This window comes from Microcaecilia unicolor, chromosome 8 (genome assembly GCF_901765095.1).
Source record: "Microcaecilia unicolor chromosome 8, aMicUni1.1, whole genome shotgun sequence".
Taxonomy (NCBI): domain Eukaryota; kingdom Metazoa; phylum Chordata; class Amphibia; order Gymnophiona; family Siphonopidae; genus Microcaecilia; species Microcaecilia unicolor.
Window position 1 is genome coordinate 87,262,420 of NC_044038.1, and position 14,542 is coordinate 87,276,961.

The 14,542-nt window shown below is 48.0% G+C and overlaps 1 protein-coding gene across 5 annotated transcripts in view; it reads right to left on the reverse strand.

Moving 5' to 3' along the window:
- LOC115476680 (sialoadhesin-like) overlaps positions 1–14,542 on the reverse strand; it is a 171,961-nt gene that overhangs the window by 57,142 nt on the left and 100,277 nt on the right. The gene's annotated exons all lie outside the window — the stretch shown is intronic.

Consider the following 14,542-nt stretch of genomic DNA (forward strand, 5'->3'; position numbering starts at 1 on the left):
TCGGGTTCCTCTTTCCCACATGCATCACTTTGCTCTTGCTCACATTAAACGTCATCTGCCATTTAGACGCCCAGTCTCCTAGTCTCATAAGGTCCGCTTGTAATTTTTCACAATCCTCCCGCGATTTAACGACTTTGAATAACTTTGTGTCATCAGCAAATTTAATTACCTCACTAGTTACTCCCATCTCTAGGTCATTTATAAATATGTTAAAAAGCAGCAGTCCCAGCACAGAGCCCTGGGGAACCCCACTAACTACCCTTCTCCATTGAGAATACTGATCATTTAACCTTACTCTCTGTTTTCTATCTTTTAACCAGTTTTTAATCCACAATAGAACACTACCTCCTATCCCATGACTCTCCAATTTCCTCTGGAGTCTTTCATGAGATACTTTGTCAAACGCCTTCTGAAAATGCAGTACACAATATCAACCGGCTCCCCTTTATCCACATGTTTGTTCACCCCTTCAAAGAAATGTAGTAGATTGGTGAGGCGAGATTTCCCTTCACTAAATCCATGTTGACTGTCCAGCTTATAATCGAAAGTGATCGCCGGCCATCTTCCGACACAAATCGGGAGATGGCCAGTGATTTCTTAAAAGCGGCCAAATCGGTATAATCGAAAGCGGCATTTTTTACAGAATCGCTGCTTTCCCGTCGCTTCACCGGCGAAAGTTCAAGGGGGCATGTCAGTAGATTAGCGAAGGCGGGACATGGGCGGGCATGGGCGTGGCTACCAGATGGCCGGCTTTCGCCGATAATGGGGAAAAAAAAGCGGCGTTAAGCAGTATTTCGCCGGGTTTACTTTGTCCTTTTATTTTCACGACCAAGCCTCAAAAAGGTGCCCCAACTGACCAGATGACCACTGGAGGGAATGGGGGATGACCTCCCCATACTCCCCCAGTGGTCACCAACCCCCTTCCAAACTAAAAAAATAAAACCTTTTTTGCCAGCCTGTATGCCAGCTTCAAATGTCGTACCATCCTCCGACAGCCTTTCCCTGGTTGCGATGTGGCTCTCGGGTGAGTGCGACACCTTTTCTGTTAGGTGCCCTGCAGAGTCACATTAGCAATGCATTGTGGTGGGTGTAGGGTACTGGGTTCTACTCCCATGGTGCTTTCCCCCCCTGCTAACTGGGTCAGAGTGTGCCCTGTTTTGGTTCCTGTTGTAGTCCATGCGATAGTGGCCATTTTAGTAAGCCAGTTTTAGTTCCCTTTCATGTGTTACCCACATTAGAGAACGTAGTTCTTACGTTGAATGGTGCTGAAAGAGGGCATTGTACACCATTGTGCCAGCTCTGACCTACTGCTAATCTTAGTACCAGGGGACTCTTTGCCAGTGGGGCACAACCTCTGACCTGCAGTTAACTGTGAGTAAACGTGGTTATTTCAAGAAAGGACTTTTTCAGAGAGATTAGTCTTCAGGTGTGAACTGGTGTGCCAAAGTTATACAGCAGCAATAAGTCCTAGAGGGTGTATGCAGGTCCCTGGAGCAAATTTAGTGGGTGCAGTACATTTGTGGGTAGTGGGTTTGGGGGGGGGGGGTTGGGGGGCTCAGCTCCCAATGTAAGGGAGCTGTGCACGTGGGAGCTTTTCTGAACACTGCAGTGACCCCTAGGGTGGCTGGTTGGTGTCCTGGCAAGTCAGGGGGACCAGTGCACTAAAAATGCTGGCTCCTCCCATGGCCAAATGCCTTGAATTTGGCCGGGGTTTGAGATGGCCGACATAACTTTCCATTATTGCTGAAAAACAAACCTGGCCATCTCAAACCCGGCGAACTCCAAGGCTAAACCATATTATCGAAAAAAAAAAAGATGGCCGGCCATCTTTTTCGATAATACGGTTCTGGCCAGCTGTAGCACCGCTGCCAACATAGATCGCCGGCGATCTATTTGGCCAGCGACGTTCGATTATGCCCCTCTTTGTCTCATTAATCCATGCTTTTGAATATGCTCTGTAATTTTGTTCTTAATAATAGTCTCTACCATTTTGGCCAGCACCAACGTCAGATTCACCGGTCTATAATTTCCCAGATCTCGTCTGGAACCTTTTTTAAAAATCGGCTTTACATTGGCCACCCTCCAATCTTCCGGTACCATGCTCGATTTTAAGGATAAATTACATATTTCTAACAATAGTTCTGCAAGCTCATTTTTCAGTTCTATCAGTACTCTGGGATGAATACCATCTGGTCCAGGAGATTTGCTACTCTTCAGTTTGTAGAACTGCCCCATTACATCCTCCAGTTTTACAGAGAATTCATTAAGTTTCTCCGACTCGTCAGCATCGAATACCATTTCCGGCACCAGTATCCCACCCAAATCTTCCTCGGTGAAGACCGAAGCAATGAATTAATTTAATCTCTCCGCTACAGCTTTGTCTTCCATGATGGCCCTTTTACTCCTCGGTTGTCTAGCGGTCCAATGGATTCTTTTGCCGGCTTCCTGCTTTTAATATACCTTAAAAAAATTTTACTATGTGTTTTTGTCTCCAACGCAATCTTATTTTCGAAGTCCCTCTTAGCTTTCCTTATCAGTGCTTTGCATTTGACTTGACATTCCTTATGCCGTTTCTTATTATTTTCAGTCGGTTCCTTCTTACATTTTCTGAAGGATTTTCTTTTAGCTCTAACAGCTTCCTTCATCTCACTATTTAACCACGCCGGCTGTCGTTTGGTCTTCCGTCCTCCTTTTTTAATACACGGAATATATTTGACCTGGGCTTCCAGGATGGTGTTTTTGAACAGCATTCACACCTGATGTAAATTTTTAACCCTCGCAGTCACTCCTCTAAGTTTTCTTTTCACCGTTCTTCTCATTTTGTCATAGTCTCCTTTTTTAAAGTTAAACGCTAACGTATTAGATTTCCTACGTATACTTACTTCAAAGCTAATATCAAATCCGATCATATTATGATCACTGTTATCAAGCGGCCCCAGCATTATTACCTTCCGCACCGGATCAGGCGCTCCACTAAGGACTAGGTCTAGAATTTTTCCTTCTCTCGTCGGTTCCTGTACCAGCTGCTCCATAAAGCTGTCCTTGATTTCATCGAAGAATTTTACCTCCCTAGCGAGTTCCGATGTTACATTTACCCAGTCAATATCAGGGTAATTGAAATCACCCATTATTTTTGTGTTGCCCAGTTTGTTTGCACCCCTAATTTCCTTTAACATTTCTGCATCTGTCTGTTCATCCTGGCCAGAGTCACATTAGCAATGCACTGTGGTGGGTGTAGGGTTCCAAGAAGTGTTTTGTTTCCTGCAGAATTTTCAATCTATTTGATTCAAGGCTGTTGTTAATATACAATGCTACCCCTCCACCAATTCGATCCACCCTATCACTACAATATAATTTGTACCCCGGTATGACAGTGTCCCACTGGTTATCCTCCTTCCACCAGGTCTCAGAGATGCCTATTATATCTAATTTTTCATTTAGTGCAATATATTCTAACTCTCCCATCTTAATTCTTAGGCTCCTGGTATTCGCATATAGACATTTCAAACTGTGTTTGTTGCTCCTATTTACATCATGCTTAGTACTTGACAGTACTGATTTGCAATCTTTTGTCTGATTTTTATTTTTATTTAGGGACACCTGATCTACTACGGTCTCTTTTGCAACCTCACTATCAGGATACCCTATCTTCCCTGTTTTGGTGATATCTTTGAAAGATACCTTATCCCGAACCATGCGCTTTTGAGCGACTGTCAGCCTTCCCCCCAGCTGCTCTGCCTGTCTCTTAGGCCCTGCGCGTGGAACAGGTAGCATTTCAGAAGATGCTACCCTAGAGGATCTGGATTTGAGCTTTCTACCTAAGCCTAAATTTGGCTTCCAGAACCTCTCTCCCACATTTTCCTATGTCATTGGTACCCACATGTACTAAGACAGCCGACTCCACCCAGCACTATCTAAAATCCTATCTAGGTGATGCGTGAGGTCCGCCACCTTCACACAGGCGATCCTCACATCCACCAGCCACCCAGCTATCTATATGCCTAATGATCGAATCACCAACTACAACAGCTGTCCTAACCTTTCCCTCTCAGGCAGCACTTGGAGACATATCCTCGGTGCAAGAGGATAGTGCATCCCCTAGTGGGCAGGTCCTGGCTACAGGAGTACTTCCTACTTCACCAGGGTGATGCTCTCCTTCTAGGAGACCTCCCTCCTCCAAGGTAGCACAAAAGCTACAAGACTGGAGGTGGGACTTCTCTACAACATCCCTGTAGGTCTCCTCTATGTACCTCTCTGTCTCCCTCAGCTCCACCAAGTCTGCTACTCTAACCTCAAGAGAACGGACACGTTCTCTGAGAGCTAGGAGCTCTTTGCATCGGGCACACACATATGATATCTCACCAACTGGGAGATAATCATACATGTGACACTCAATGCAAAAGACTGGATAGCACCCCTCTTGCTGCTGGACTGCTGACTCCATCTTAGTGTTTTTGAGTTTTTCAATAATTTAAAACTTGCTACAGATTAAGGGTATTAGCCTAATATAAAAGTGTCTTTTAGTTTATGTGGAGGGGCATAATCGAAAGGTCGTCCAAGTACGAATTAGGACGCCTTTGCGAAGTCGTGCAAAATCAGGTAGGTATAATCGAAAACGAATATGGACATCCTTAGACATTCAATTATCGCAGTTCAAAACAGCCAAATAACGGCCGGACAAAGGGTAGTAAAAAGGGCGCCCTTAGACATTCGATTATCGCAGTTGGAAACGACCAAATCTGGCCCTCACAAACTATAGTAAAAAGAATGTACCTAGTTGTTCCGCAAGTACAGTGCATGCAGTTCTGGACATCCAGGTACGGGAAATATGAGAAGCGTCAAATACAGGAATCAAGGACGTGTTCCTCACAGAACTGCCGAAGGATCATGCAGGCCCACCAAATGTTCCTCATATTTCCCGTATCTGGATGTCCGGAACTGCATGCACTGTACTTGCGGAACATGCAGCTATATGCATATTGGGTATATCTGAAGAGGTTCGCATTCTTCATACTGATCTACATAAGGAAAGCTCCGCATGCATCATTCAAATAAGGGCCTGCACGCATGACAATCATTTATGCACGTCACAGACGTCTACGCTTACGGCGTCCACGTGCTCACTTGTCCATATATGGGATGCTGATCCATTTATGGACTTGTGCACGAAAGTACGTCCCTCATGCATTGGCCGTCCATATAAGGCGACGCCATGTTTTCTATCGGTTACTCACTGAGAAACATGGAGCCCCATAGAGAGCCAAATTATAGTGAGGCAGGGAGCCTGCTTCTTGTGCAGCTGTGCCTCAGGCACCGCCACAGGCTCTTCCTCCACCACCACCACCTGTCCCCTAGGATTGACTCCATTAGAGCCTGGTCCCACGTCAGGGACAGGCTGGAAAGGTAAGTGTTTTCTTCCCCCCCCCCCCCCCCCCCATGGCTATCAGGTCCCCCTCCTGTAGCTACACATATAAGAGCTCCGTCATCAATGTAAGCACTAACTTGAGTCTGCATTCAAGGATAATAAGTAATATGTTTACATGCACAATCATTAATAAAATGTATGTAGTAGAAAGGAAAAGCATCCCTACAATAATGCATACAAACGGTACTCTCTGGCCTCATGGCCACCTCAATGACATCACCTGTACCAATGAAATGCCCCCCCCCAAAAAAAAAAAAAAAAAATCAGTGTTGTGCGCCTGTGCTATTTGATTGCCAAATGAATTTCTGTGCTGAAGGCAAGAAGGCCCATCCCCTGACTCCTGCTGTACAAACATATCTTGTAGACGATTCGGGAATCACAGAGACCTGCAGTCCTTCCAGAGGAGGTTCTGGTGAGTGAGGCGGGAGAGCCCTGAAATAATCAGGGCAGTGCGACGGCGCCTGAGGGCTCAACGTACATATTAACAACAAGACACCTGTACTCGTGTAAATTTCGCTATGTAATAATGCAAGTGTCCTGTACAATATCAGTTCCCATGTGGCTAATAGGCAACGAGTAAGTCATAACACCTCTGTCCCAGATCGACGCCTGAGGTTGCAGCTGCTCTCCCATGAGTGTGGCTGCAACTTCCAACTAACCTCCTCTGAGATGAATGAGATGCCATACCTCACTTCTGTATCCCCCTTTCTGGGGGGGGGGGGGGGGGGGGGTGGGTGGGTGGGTACTGTTTCATGGTATTCCTGCCTGAGGTCTTACTCCTAGGGGATGTCATTGCCTCATATTAAAGTTATGTGCTAACCCCCCTCCTCCCCCCCAAAAAAAACAATACAAAGAACAAAAACAGGTCATCCAACCCTAGTCACAAATCATTATGCAAACATGCTGGTGACCAGTGAGTGTGGTCTGCCAACCTATCCTTTCCTGTGTGTTCTGTGTCAGACCAGCTTCCAAGGTTCCATGTCATGTCATCTCATGCATCTCAAACCCCATGGGTATAGCCCAGGGGTCACCACACCTTTCCTCATCCCCCGCCCCAGGCCACCCAGCTCCTGCACCATGCAAGCCATGTTGAATGTGCTGCTCTCAACCACAATCCTTTTACATACACAGGGCGCCAGCAGCAGCAGGAGGAGGAGGTGGCCAAAGAGGGCCAGGAGGAGGTCGAAGAGGAGGCCGTGATGGAGGAGGCCCCACCACCTGCAGCCTTATCCCCATCCCCATCCCCTTCCCCACCCCCATCCCCTGACCCATCCTTTTCCCCAGCTCCATCCCCTGCTCCACCTCCATCCCCTTCCCCAGCTCCATCCCCTGCTCCAGCTCCATCTCCTTCCCCAGCTCCATCCCCTGCTCCAGCCCCCGCCCCAGCCCTGCGCCTCCTGCAGCAGCTGGTAGATGGCCAGAACCAGTTGCTGCAGGAGGTCGCAGCTATAAGGCACGGTAATGAGCAGCTCCACAGGCCACTGAGGGTGCTTGTGGTGCTGCTCATTACTCTGCTACAAAGGGCTTTGCAAAGAGGGCTTGGCTGCCCTTGAAAGACTTTGGGGGGGGGGGGGGGTTGGGGGAAAGTTGTACACACTTTTGTAAAATATACAGTTTATTGATTTCATAAAACAGGGTGTGTGTGTCTCTACCTTGTGCACTACATACTATCAAATGCTGGTGTTGATGTGAGAGGAGGCAGCAATATGGATTGCATGACATGTGAACTGTGAAAAAGGAAATGTGGTACATATCGGTGATAAGTGTGGCCATACAGAAGCCCACCTGTTCATTCCAACCTGCATGGCTGTATGAGCAGGGTGGGGGAGGCTGGGTGGCCATTTCTGTTGAGGAACAGAAATGGCCATCCAGCCTCTCTCCCCCCTTACCATTGAGCCCCACAGCACAGAGTGGTGTAAATAATAGATATGTTGTCTAGCACTAGTGATCTGCCAAGTAGAAACTTGCAGATAACCCCAGGTAGCGCATAGACGATGTTTGCTCTATGATCACCAGACACCCTTACCCACAACCACACCACATTGGTGGGGGCCATGAAGGAGCTACAAACAGCTGGGTCATCTTTTCACATTGAGCAATGGTATATAGTGCTGAGGAGAAAAGGGAAAACAATGGTAAAAGCATTAGATGGATGTTTACTTCATCACAATTGCAATATAATACAACAGGTACAGAAATATATATGTTTCTAGCTATTTAGATTACAGCTTGCTCAGTAGCAGCTCAAGGTGAGTACCATTCAGGTGTGCTGGCTACTTCTCAGTCCCATGAGGGCTCTAAGTGTGCACCTGAAGCTTTTGGGGATAAGTGACTTGGTCAAGATCCCAAGGAGCAGCAGTGGGATTTGAAAATGCAACCTTTGGATTGCAAGACCAGTGCTCTAACCACTAGGCCACTGCAGCCACAAGGTTGAAGCCACCTGCAGGTAATTTGGGTTAGGAACTGTAACCACAAACCTTCTCCCTCATCATGACTTAAGGGCTCAGTAGGCAGTACCTGTGGCCACCTTGAAAATAGTGTGCAGGCTACATGTTAGAAATATTGATGTCCCCTAACTATGGAGGATTGTAGGACTGTGTTCAATAATGTGGTAAACACATTCATTGCATATTCTTCCCTCCTGCCCCTGCTAGCAACCTTGAGAATGGATGGGCACGTTATAAATGGGGACTGGGGTTCACCACATAAATAAGGATGGAACCTACCGGGAAGCGGTACAGCAGCTCCAACGCCTGCAGCACAGCATTGAGGACCTACAGCACAACCACACAGTACAGCCCTGATGGTCTCCATTACTGCTCCAAACACTGCATAGCAACTAGCAACCTGGTGAAAATAGAGGTCAGAGCTGAATGCAGAGTACATACAGTGAATGGAGAGTCCTTGATCATGAGCAGAAAGAGAAGAGGTGGCTGAGAAGTATGAGCTTACCTTGAACTTGTGTTTCAAGACTGTGTACATTAATAGTGTGTCATCTTTCTATCTCCTGGACCAGTAGATCGATTTGCAGATCAGTGAAATGACCCTTACCGGTCGGTGCTTGCTTTGGTGCCATTGTACTAATCTCTTCGCTCCCACAGACTGGCTGCTACAACCAGGCAGAGAGAATGGCAGACAGTAAGGGAGGCTCAAGGGATGTGGAAGACTGCAAACGGAAGTGGTAGTGGCTGAGGGCAACCACAAATAACAACCCCCCAAAATAAACACTTGTACAAAAGCATACAGTGCCAAAAACAAAGGTTAGTATAAGTGAAGCTAAAACACTTTGAAATAATGTAAAGAAAAACCGCAAAGGTGCAAGCACAGAGAACGCCATTTTAAAGGGCCATCAATAAAGGGAATGCAGCTGGGGACGCCCATAGTTCTCTACCCATAATCAAAATCACGCGGCCCAAATCGCTAGAGCAGCTGGACACATTTAGGAATTTTGAGCTTAATCGAAATTAGTCCGCCCATCTAAGGCCCGCCTATCCTGTTCCTACATGGGCGTTCCTGCTGACTATTTAGACGCCCCTCTCCGTATTATCGAAACCCATTGGTACAATGCCGCCACACCAGCCCCTGACCCGGAAGGGTAATTTCAGTGATGGTGAAGTGGAGCTACTGGTGCAGGAGATCGAGCAAAGACACAGCAATCTCTTTGCTCCCACAGGCCAGAGGCTGGCTGCAACTATAAAGCAGCGCGAATGGGAGGCGGTAAGGGACCGCCTGAATGCAGTCTTCCATTGTGGGAGAGACGTCGAAGACTGCAAATGCAAGTGGCACAAGCTGAGGCGGGATGTGAGGAGGAAGGCTGGTGGCAACCCCCCAGCAGATGAAACCGCGAACCTCACCCCTGTGGAGCGCATGATTCACGGCCTCTTACCCCAGGACGGCATCCACGGGATCGGCTCCCTTGACACCTCTGCACAGCCTGAGGGCTCAGGTAGGTTGACCATTATGAAGCTGGGGTATCTGTTGTGCTGCACTACACTGTGTTACACAAGTTGGGGACAGGAGGAGGGAGTTGGGGAGTGGGGGGCAGGAGGAGGGAGTTGGGGGGAGGAGTTTAAGCAATGTGCGTCTCTGACTGTCTTCATATCTAGAATAAAAGCCCACCTTTATGATGCTGTGTTTACCTCCTAACCACTACTCACTTGCTCAGTACCCTTACTCACTATACCCACCTTAGTAATTCCCTTACCTCTTACTTGTCCTGTCTGTGTCTGTTAATTAGATTGGAAGCTGTATTTGAGGAGTGGTAGTAGTAGTGTGTGTAGGTTACTACTGTTTCACAGCTTTGGGGCCCTTCCCCATTCCCTCCTCTTTTCCCCTCATCAAACTCTGCATATTTCCTTCCCACACCTCTATGCTCTAGTCACTGTGGGCCACATGCATGAAACGTAAGGAGCAAGTAACCTGGTTCATAAAGCAGGTCTAGACAGTCTAGCAAGTCAGTAGTAAAACAAGACATGTTCAAATGTCCTTCACTTTAACAAATATACAACAAACAGCTTGTCCACAATTTGTGAGCGGTGTCCTTCTCTTGGTTCTCCATCCACCACCTCTACCCAGCTGCCTGTGGGGCTCTCTTACACATCGGTGCCAATCCCATTCCTCCTCACCATCTCTTTGCTGGGTCATCAAGTGTGGGGCAATGTATATGAATGCTTAAAGACAAAAGTGGGTTATTTTCACCAACACACTTCCTCCCCTTGTACTATACAAGTGATGACTCTGATGAGGCTGGCCCTAGTGGTCTGCAGTCCCAGCAAAGCAGTACAGCAGCAGTAGAGGCTCAGCCTCCACCACCTGCAGCAGCAGAAGCAGCAGTAGAGGCTCAACCTCCACCACCTGCAGCAGCAGAAGCAGCAGTAGAGGCTCTACTTCCACCACCTGCAGCAGCAGAAGCAGCAGTAGAGGCTCAACCTCCACCACCTGCACCAGCAGCAGTAGAGGCTGTCCCTCCATCACCTGTAGCCTTTGCTGATGAAGAGGATGAAGAAAGGGGGCAGCTCCTCGCCACAGGCCATCCAGTCAGAGGAGGCAACTACTGTGCATGGCCACTCAATTGCTGCGGCACAATGTGCACATGGAGGAGTATCGGCGGCAGAAATTACAGCTGCAGCGGGAAGCACTCCAGGCGCAGCGGGAATCCCACCAGGAAGTGCTCCAGGTGCAGCGGCAAGCCCACCAGGAAGTGCTCCAGGCGCAGCGGGAAGCCCACCAGGAGGTGCTCCAGGCCCAACATGCTATGCTCCAGCAACTCCAACGGCTGGAGCATAGCATCAAGGGCCTGTGCCCTGACCTCACACCACCTACTCCAGCCGTGAGGCAGCACCAACAACTGGCCTCCACTTCCTCCAGTGGCCAGCAACCACCAGCTAAGAGGTGGTCATTGAGATCGTCCGCCTCTCCAGCCACTGGTGCAGCACCCACCACACCAGCTCCCCTTCTGGGTCCTGTGGCCAGGCTCCAGCCCACAAGGTGGCCGGACTTCCACAGGGCAGCCGAGGCAGCAGGCTGCCGTGTGGAGACAGAGGAGGACAGTGGGAGCAGCCCATCAGAGGAGTCTGAACAGACTTCCCCTGCAGCACCAGCTGCAAAGGAACACAGTGGGAGGGGTAGGAGGGGACGGGGAAAGTGATGGGACATGCTGGAGTGGAGGGTGAGGGTTTGTGGGGGTGGGGGTGGGGTGGTGGTGTTATGTAAATACTTATGTGATTGATAGAAATAAATGTCAACTTACTCTCACAGAAAACTTGTTTCGATGAGTCTTTGTCTGGCTCTGACCACCCAGCTGGTGAGCAGTGAGCTCTGCTCTGTGGGTGGGAGGTGGAGGAGGCTCCTGATCCTGGTCATTTGGGGCCTGCTCCTCTGGTGGCTGTGGCTCCTCTGGGAGGGCCTGTCCTCTGCGCAGGGCCAAATTGTGTAACATGCAGCAGGCCACGAAGATCTTGGCCACCTTTTGGGGGCTGTACAGGAGCTCCCCTCCAGAACGGTCCAGACAGCGGAAACTGTTCTTCAGTAGCCCAAAGGTCCGCTCAATAATCTCACGAGTGCTCGGATGTCTGGCGTTGTATGTCTCTTTTGACCCTGGTTGTGGGTGCACCACGGGGGTCATGAGCCAAGTCCTCTGTGGGTAGCCTCGGTCACCTTTGGGGAGAAACAGAATGAGAAAGATGAGTGTGTACTGTTTGGAGCGGGTACCTTGTGGGGGGGGGGGGGGGGGGAGTTGAGAATAGTGGGTTGTGGAGTGAGCTGGAGGAAAACAGTGCTGAGGGTTGCCCAGTGGAGGAGGTATAGTTTGGGTAGATCCATGCTGCACTTACCTAGTAGCCATCCACCGGTGATCTCCCCTTGCTCAAACCTCCGGAAGATGCCTGAGTGCTGCATTACATATGCATCATGGGTCGAACCAGGGTAGTGGGCACACATATCTATGATCTCCCCCTGGGCATCACACACCACTTGCATGTTCATCTAATGAAATGCTTTACGGTTTCTGTAAGTGGCCTCTCGTGCCCGGGGGGGTCTCAATGCAACATGTGTGCAGTCAGTCACACCTATAACTGAGGGGAAGTGAGATACAGCATAGAAGGCAGCCATGTTGTTGTGCAGGGCCTGGGGGGTGCTGGGGAAAGTGATGTAGTGAGAGGTGTGGGTAAGGAAAGCATCCAGGAAGTGGGTGAGACAGTTTGAAATAGAAGCCTGGGTGAGACCTGTGTTAACAGCTAATACAGACTGGAAACTCCCAGTGGCCAGAACAGAGAGAGATGCAGTGATTTTCAGGTGGTCAGGGATGGAGTTATTTCTATGGGTCCTGGGCTGAAGGAGGGGTTGGAGCTGCTCACAAAGCTGCTGAATGGTCGCCCTATCGAAACGGTACCTTGTCAGACACTGCTGGTCAGTGAGGTCTAAGAAAGTGGTGCGGGTCCTGAACACTCGGGGCCGTGAGTACCTCCTGCGGTGTATGGCCTCTTCCTCCAACATGCAAGCCACCAGTGAATTTAGTGCCTCCATTTCCCCACCAGTGCAAGTAGTAGTAGTAGTAGTCACACAACAGGACCACACAGAAGCTCACTCCCACCACACCCTCTGGCCACTCACTCACCAAACAGGAAATGACTGTGTTCACACACACAGCTGCAGCAGTACAGGGAAGAAAGAGACAAACGGAGATAGGGGAATACAGTATAAACATGGGAACAGTGAATGGTGAGGGGAAGGGCTGATAGAGGAAGGAGTAGTGGTATCTGGGTTTGGGGGCTAGAAGGGGTAGGGAAAGGTGAACAGGTAAAACACACACGAGGCATGTGAGGTTGAAAACGTTCCGACTAGGGCACACAGACAAAGGTAACAGGTACTCAACACACTCAGCTTTCTCTGCAACCAACAATTCAGCTCTCCCAACAACGATCTCGCCACTCTCCAACTCCACACAATCGCTAATGGGTCTAAAGACAATTTCCCCTTTACTCTGGTCGCTTTTATTTCGGGTCTACACAATGACGCCCATGTTTCCGCCCATGCAAAACCATTTCGCTATCCGTTATACGTTGGAGGCGGCCATCTCGTAACACCGCCCCTAACATGCCCCTTGTTAGGGCGTCCATACCTGGGCGTTCGCGAGCTGAGAGCGCACTGAAAATCCTGTTTCGATTATTAGGTTTGGGCGCCCTTTGCTCATGGAGACGTCTATATGCATTTTGGGTCGCAATCTGGGCGCCCATCACTTTCGAAAATAAGGCGGATAGTATATTGTATGATTTAGTTAGTGTTTCCTTCTTAGATGGTAATGAAATGTATTTAAAATTCTGTAACAGCACTCCTTGCTTGTTACCCTAATTACAATAACTGACTATAAATGAAGAGTTGTCCTAGGGGTGGGAAGACTAAACTAGATCCTGCAGTGCCTGTTAGATTCTATCTGTTAATGCTGTGGTACAAAGTTTTTAAAACTAAGTGGAAAAGACTATGGCGATTAGTTGATAAAATTTGCTTTTTATATTTTTATTTTGCCTAACAGTAACCTACAATTCCTCCTTTAAACCCCAATCTTTAAGTTCCCAAAGCACAAAGAAAAATAGCGTTCACTTACCAGAGAAATGTTCTCTTCTCTCGGAACTTCTCAGAAAGAAGTTCAGTGGGACCTTTCCTCTTTATATAGTTTTGAACCTAAGGGACCTCTTTTAAACAGGCTCTTTGAAGCTGATTCAGCAACCTATGCAAGTATTCTACTTCCCCACACCTTAATTAACACTTAATTGAGGTCGCTGGATGAGCTACCTCTCCAGCAGCCAAGGAACAGAAAATAACTGCCTTTAGAACAAGAGTTTGTGCAGCGCTGCGTATGCCTTGTAGCGCTATAAAAATGCTAAATAGTAGTAGTAGTAGTAGTAGTTTTTGGTTGTTTAGTTTCCACCTCTAGAAAAATGCCTATTTCTAGAGAAAATTTCAGTTTAAAACTATGGGAAAAGGGTTTGTACATATGGCAACTAGTTAATGATGCTTGCTTCTCTCTCTCTCTCTCTCTCTCTCTCTCTCTCTCTCTCTCTCTTTATTCCTCCTTAATACAAAACTAGATCCTGCTTGCTTTTCCCTCTCTCTCTCTTTCTCTTTTTATTCCCCCTTAATACTAAACTAGATCCTGTAGGAGCACGCCAAGGGCCGATTACCGCCGGAGCCATTGTGTGTAGCAGGAAATAAGTAAATAACTCATCCACACATTATGGGCTCACGCCAAATCTGAAATTACCGCTAGGAGGGCACTCTGGCCTGGCGCTAGTGCATAAATCCTACTGCAGCTTAGAAAAAGGGCCCCTAAGTGTGCGCAAATAGATCAAAGGAGCATGAACAAAATGCCCTAAAGTCAGGAAACATTTGTTTTTAAATGAGCATGAACCAAACTATTTTTTGGCTGGGCACATACCTAACCTTTCCATACAAGTATTTTTTCTATCAGCATGTGACCTGCTTAGTGAAAAGGTACCATAAATGGAGTTACAAATAACAGAGATAAAGGCTATAAAAGTTTGGAAGAGTACATTTGGGTAACTTTCATTTTTGAAAGTTTTGTATTCCATAGGGTCAGTAGAAAGGGACTATGCAATTTTT